The following is a 6,945-nucleotide window of genomic DNA, read 5'->3' on the forward strand; positions in this document are numbered from 1 at the left end:
AGAATTATATAGCAAACCTATTTTAATTAGTTTTTTCCAGAAAATTGTAAACTTAACTTTTTATTTAATAACTATCAAAATATGGCACAAGGTCCAAAATTATAGAAGAGATCGTGGATTTACGAACACAATCATTTTTTAATCAGGAAGAACAGAAGTCAAGTCTCTTTAATCTTTTCATTACATAAGGATTCCAAGCCAGGCAGTGGTGGCACACGCCTTAATCCCAGCACTAGGGAGGCAGAGGTAGGTGGATCTCTATGAGTTTAAGGCCCGCCTGGTCTACAGAGTGAGTTCCAGGATAGCCACAGCTACACAGTGAAACCCTGTCTCAAAACAAACAAACAAACAAATGATTCTAATCAACAAATGTAGAAAGAGGGATAAGACTCAAATACTGTCATTTTATAAACATCATCTGAAGAGCTCTCTCCAAGAAGACTCACTGGCTTTTGTTGAAACCATGGCATAAGAGGGTTTGGAAGGAGATATTCTTACTGTTACATAAGCTGCCTCTACAGTTTCCTTGCTGATTTTGGAAGAGAAGAGGTACTGTCCCCAGGGGAAATCTGGCCTAGTCCCTCCAATGGAAGGACTACAGTCACTAAATTCAGGAGGAGCTCAGACCTTGAGTCTTTCTCTTTGATGCCTTGTGAAGCAGCACTTGTGCAGCTCCCACAGTGAGTATTTGACCTAAGCCTACAATACAGGAGACAGTATGATCCTGCATGAAGATGTGTTGTGTAAAGCATCTAACAGGAGTTCTTGAAAATAAATAGCAATGAGACAAAAAGTAAACCAATGGCTTTGGATTTGAAATCACTAGGCACACAGGAAAAATGTAATCTATGATCCTTGATTAAGTAAATTACATATTATAAAGTTATTTGGAGAGACTATAGAACATTTGAACATGGGCTGCTGGTATGGCTGTACCAAGGAATGAGCCCCTGATATTCTAGTCATTCTGCCAGATTCTGGTTCTCTGTCTGTCTGTCTGTCTGTCTGTCTGTCTGTCTGTCTGTCTGTTTCTCTCTCTCTCTTTCTCTCTCATCCCCTCCCACGGAGGCCATACAAGGCAGCCCACCAGCTAGGGGAAAGGGACTCAAAGGCAGACCACAGAGCCAGAGACAGCCTGTACTCCCATTGTTAGGGAACCCACATGATGACCAAGCTACACATCTGCTGGATTCTTGTTTTTGAGAAATAAAATATGTATAGCTTTAAGAGTAAAGATAAAGCTAATGGAGGTAGTGATACATATTGGTAAAAGATCTGTGTATTCACTGAATAATTTCCTAGGACCAAAGGCACGTGGATTTATTAATATGCTAAAGTAGGGACAGACTGGTGGCCCCATCTCCACACGTGGTTATCCACTGGCAAATCAAATTAAAAACATTACAATCCCATTTCTATAGAGATGTGACAGAAAAGGGAATTTTAAGGGTCTGAAAAGTGATATTTTAGAGGGACTCGGGGTTTAGAGAGCAGACAAGGGCACTGGCCAAATCCCTTTGACATGCAGAAGACACAGTGGCTAAAGTACAGAGGCCAAAGAGGATCTTTTTATATTTTACCATCTGTGCCAGAGCACATGCCAAAGTCCTTCCGAGGGCTTTGACAGTATGATGTGAACTGTCTTCATGAAAGCTCATAGAAGTTACTGCAAGTGAATCTTCCTTCGATAGATCTGGATTGTGAGCTGATAGAGAAATTCGCAGCAAGCTAAGAAAGGGGAGAAGCAAGTGTGGGTGAAGAATAGAGAATAGGGCCAGCTCTAAGTCTCTCAATTCCTTCCTAACAAGTTACTCAGCGTGCCACACTTCTGTAGCTCTGGGTTCTAAGAGCAGGCTTCATGTGTAGTTCCTTCTCACTCGAGCTCTGAAGCTGATCCATGTCTGTGCTTATATGGATTTGTTTCTTACTCCTGGAAGACTCTGGTACAAAATTCATTATAAATCATCACAGCATGGTTGATCTTTGGTTCCAGTTTCTCTCTCTTTCATCTTTACAGATAAAGAGTCAAAAGGAAAACAACTGAAAGTTGGAGATTCCATTTCTATGAAAATCAATATATGGGAGAGTCTTCATAGTAGCCAATGATCTACAGAGATCATTTTAAAAACTTTTCCCCACCATTCATTCATTCATTCATTCATTCATTCATTCATTCATCACTTTAGAGTCTGATCACAGCAGCCCTCTCCCTCCTCTCCTTCTAGCCCCGCCCTTAAGTCCCCGCCCCATATTCCCCCCTTTTTTCAGAAAATGGCAGGCCCCACATGGATACCAACCCCACCCTGGTACATCAAGTCATGCAAGACTAAACACATCGTCTCCTACTGAGGCCAGACAAGGCAGCCCAGCTAGGGGAAGGGATCCAAAGGCAGATGACAGAGTCAGAGAGGACACCTTCTCCCATTGTTAGAGACAGACCTGTTAACCAAGCTGCATATCTGCTACATATGTGTAGAAGGCCTAGGTTCAGTCCATGCATACTCTTTGGTTGCTGGTTCAGTCTATGTGAGCCCCTATGGGCCCAGGTTAGTTTACTCTCTAGGTTTTCTTGTGGGGTTCTTTACCCCTTCAGCTCCTTCTACCTTTCCTCCTACTCTTCCACTAAACTCCCCGACCTGGCCCTACTGTTTGGCTGTGAGTCTCTGCATCTGTTTCCATCAGCTGCTGGATGAAGCCTCTCAGAAGAAAGTTATGCCCAGGCTCCTGTCTGCAAGCACAGCAGTCATTAACAGTTCCAGGGGTGCTGTGCGTCTCAACTTCGGCCAGGCATTGGTTTGCTGTTCCCTCAATCTCTGCTCCATCTTTATTACTACACTTCTTGTAGGCAAGACGAATTTTGGGTTGAAGATTTTATGGATGAGTTGTTGTCCCCTTCCTCCACTGGAAGTTCCACCTGGTGACTTCAGGCCTTATTTCCTCTATTGCTAGGAGTCTCATAGACTCCTGGGAGCCTCCCCTACCCTCTACCAATTTCAGTTCTCTTTCCTGGTCCTTCCCCCCAACCTGCCTCTCCCCATACCTGACCCCCACCCTGTTGTCACCTCCCCCAAACTCTCTCTCATTCAGTTCCCTCACTCTGTCTACTTCAGATGTCTACTTTATTTCCACTTCTAAGTGAGACTCAAGCATCCTCCCTTGGGCCCTCCTTATCACTTAGCTTCTTTGGGTCTGTGGATTGCAGCACGGTTATCCTGTACTTTATGGCTAATATCTACTTGTAAGTGAGTGAATACCATGCTTGTCTTTCTGGGTCTGGGTTACCTCACTCAGGATGATCTTTTCTAGTTCTATCCATTTACCTGAAAATTGCATTGTGTCTTTGTTTTTAATAGCTGTGTATTACTCCATCGTGCAAATGTACCACAGTTTCTTTATCCATTCTTTGGCTGAGGGACATCTAAGTTGTTTCCAGTTTAAAATGGGACATTTGATGACATGGAATAAGGACACCACATAGATTGTAGACCTTACAGCTACAGAGTAGGGACTTGGGTGGGGTATAGGGACCTGGGTGGGGGTGTGAGCGCATTTTTTTCTAAGATTTATCAGCCTTAGCTCCACTCCCACGTAAATGCTGGCACTGAACTTTTGTTTCTGCTGACAATGACCCATTTACTTTCTTGATTTTTACATGCTGCTTCTTGAATGAAGCCTGAAGCACGGCTGTTAATTTTTGAAGCCAGGATGGAGTCTGGCTGTGAGTGCTTATTGAAAACGTGTTCAAATCTTCCACCTTCTTGTTAACTAGAGGCTTTTCCTTTGTGAAAGTGTCCAGGTCTTTCTACACAGGAAGAGCCTCCAAACCTCACATGTTCTAACTCATGCGTTCCTATACTCCACTCTTGTAATAAACTAGCGTTCCATCATTTTACCATAAGTCTAATTTTTCAAATTAAAATGTTGAAAATATTACAGGAATTTTCTCCTAGTATAAAGATGAAAATGAGGGTGAAAGGCTGGGAAATATCACGTAGTCATCCATCAAGTGTTTACAGGTCTTCTTTTATCTGCTATTTTTCTAATAAGTACACTACATAGCAAATTAAACAGGCTAAATGTCTGCCTTCACAGGCCTTTCATTCCCTCCCTGTGTTTCTGAGATGCCTCCTCTGCTAAATGCCTGAGGCTTGTGCTGGCCACAAGGCCTGCTTTTGAATCCTAAGGTCACTCTGAACATTATATGTGTTCACTTCAAGATGTGTGAATTTGTTTTAATTAGATATGACATATTGATTAATTTCCTCTTACTTGTGTCCTATACAAATAAGACTGAATGTACAGTGTCATTTCTGGCAGCCATGAGTGCATAAACAAGACCTGTGAAAGATGAAGCCGGACCAATACAGCAGAGGAAGAGTCTCATAGGGTGCCTCCCGACCCCCAGCAGCTAAGGACACCTTGGCAACGGGTGGTGGAAACCCATTCTCTTCAGCAATGTTATTCCTGATGAGGCGACACATGCTCTGATACACAGCTCTATACTCAAGCACATACTGACAACGCTAAATGGACTTGGTGGGTTTAGAATAAAATTAATTTGGGAGAAAAAAGTGGTGAGGGGAATATGGGGAGATTTGGAACTGAAGAAGCAGGGAGTGGATCTAGCCAAAAAAAAAATTTATATATATATCATTCTCAAACAATGAAAGATCAGCAACTAGCATCAGTATTGAAGATGCTACTAAAAGAACCTCTTTTTGCAACAGGAAGATTAAAGTTTTAAAAGAAAATGAGTTAGTCATCTTAATTTAAAATTATCTTTATGTAACTTGGGAAAAAAAAGGATACTCTAACAAAAAAAAATCACCTATACTTGCTGGTTGCAGTAGAACTTGGTTGTAACAATTTCAGTATTATCTTATTTCAGACCCAAGTCAATACAACATTGAATTATTTATTCTTTTAAATACATGCTAAGCTGAGAATTTATTTTTTAAAGTTATTAAGAACAAACCAAACATCTATTTTAGGTAAAATAAGAAATATATTTGTTCTGAATGTAAAAGGAAAGAGGAAATCAGAGAAGGAGAAAGAAGAAGAAAAAGAAGAAGGAGGAAAGGAAGAGGAGGAGGAGGAGGAGGAGGAGGAGAAAACCTCATCATTAGTTAGGAGCATGCATTCTCCCAAATAAAAGATAAAACGTAAAACCTTATTTGAAAACAAAATTACAAATTAGGAGCCAAATGGCAGAGGGTCTGACTCGGTAGTGGAACAATTGCTTAGTTTGAATGGGGCCTGGGGTCCCATTGCCACACCCACAGAGCAACAGAAATGAGTAATGGCCAAAGATTGTGTGTGTATGCCAACTCAACAGAACCAAAGTTTTCATTAAACAAAGTGTCCATATTTCAAAGATAGAATTAACAAAAAATATTCTTCAATAACTAAGTAACTAACAAACTGTATCTTTGTAACTGGGACTGGGCCAGACAGTCCCTCCAGAGAGGGTTTATTGATTCCAAGCATGGCTCATGCCCAGAATCTAAGGGAAAGGTCAGCTAGCCTTGCTGTTTACTTTTCTGTACAGGATTCTTTTTATTTAATCTTTTTCGTGTGTCAGTATTAATAAGTCATCCTTTGCTGTTGGTGCTACAAGAGCAATGGGGGCGGGGATGTAATGATAGGGCAGGATTCTCTTAGTTCTCAGGGGATCTGTTTTTATCAGCTGATTCCATAGCTTTATGATTGTAGGTGCTATGGGATAGAGCAGGGAAAGGGGGATTATAGGTCTGTCTTCTGTAATATATCCTTATAACAAACACCCTCATAATCAGAGAAAGGAAGTGTGGGTAAGCTATGTTTTAGCTTTAATTGGATATCTTAGAGAGTGAAAAGGTCGGATCAACAAAAGAACTAGGTACATCTGTGAGGGGGATCCTGGCTTTTGATTTCAAATAAGATGATGAGGGAAAATAGAGAGGGGATCATAACTGGGCAGAGAAGTCAAAATTCAACTTTAACTTAGTCACCAAAAGCAGCATGGAGGGGCCGGATGGGGGCTACGGGGGAAGGAGGGAGGCGAGCGTGACTTCTTGATAAAAAGCAAGCAAGCAAAGTAAACAAAAGTTTCTACAAAAGGAGAAAGACACTGGGAAGCCCATCTTAACATTCAAGAGAAGTGAAGAGTTACTCTTATCTGTGTGACAAATAGCAAATGTTGCCTATTAATATTATAGGAAAGAGGAACACATTTCCAAAGGCATTTGTGTCATAGAGCTCAGCTTTCTTTTTTTCTTTGTTATCAGCTAAGAAATAGGTCATGGGAACTCTCACTTTGCTTTTCTGTCTCCATACAAAGGCACTCTGGGGAAATATCAATACGTTTTGGCATAGAAAAGAGGAAGTGAATGGAAAATACAGTCTAGAAAGTGGAATTAAAGCAAATTTGCATGAGAAGCAAGTAAAGTGTGCTTTGGGGGCTCCTTCTCTTGCTTTTCTTTGTCCCAAACTTTCCTTCCCCGGAAGTCCCATTTTCCTGTTGTCTTCACTCCCAGAGGGTAAGGACCTCTCCCTCCTAATCAACCTAGCAACAGAAGACAATTATTTTAGCAGTTCAATTCATGCGCATCTGACAAGCAGGCCACTTTGGTGCTCTGATATACACTTGTACACCAGACAGCTCTACAAATCTTCTGGGAAAATGGTAGTAAGAATTAGGTCCAAAGACAGGAGAAGGGTAAGTAGATTCTTGCTCTCGGCAAAACATGAAGTCTTAGACTGCATCCCTATCTGCAGTCTAATCCTGAAGAGGAAATATTTCTCTGAGAAATTCATCTCACAAGATTCACTCTGTTCCTCAGAGCCATGACTGGGGAAGCACACCCAAGCCCATCACCCGAGGGCTCTTAATTTGCCTCCCTATAAGCCCAGTTTCAACTTATGCTATTGAAGATTCCAAAAGATGTTCAACTTTGAAGTCAGTAG

This window comes from Acomys minous, assembly GCF_964271855.1.
Source record: "Acomys minous genome assembly, chromosome: 19".
In the NCBI taxonomy this organism is placed as follows: Eukaryota; Metazoa; Chordata; class Mammalia; order Rodentia; family Muridae; genus Acomys; species Acomys minous.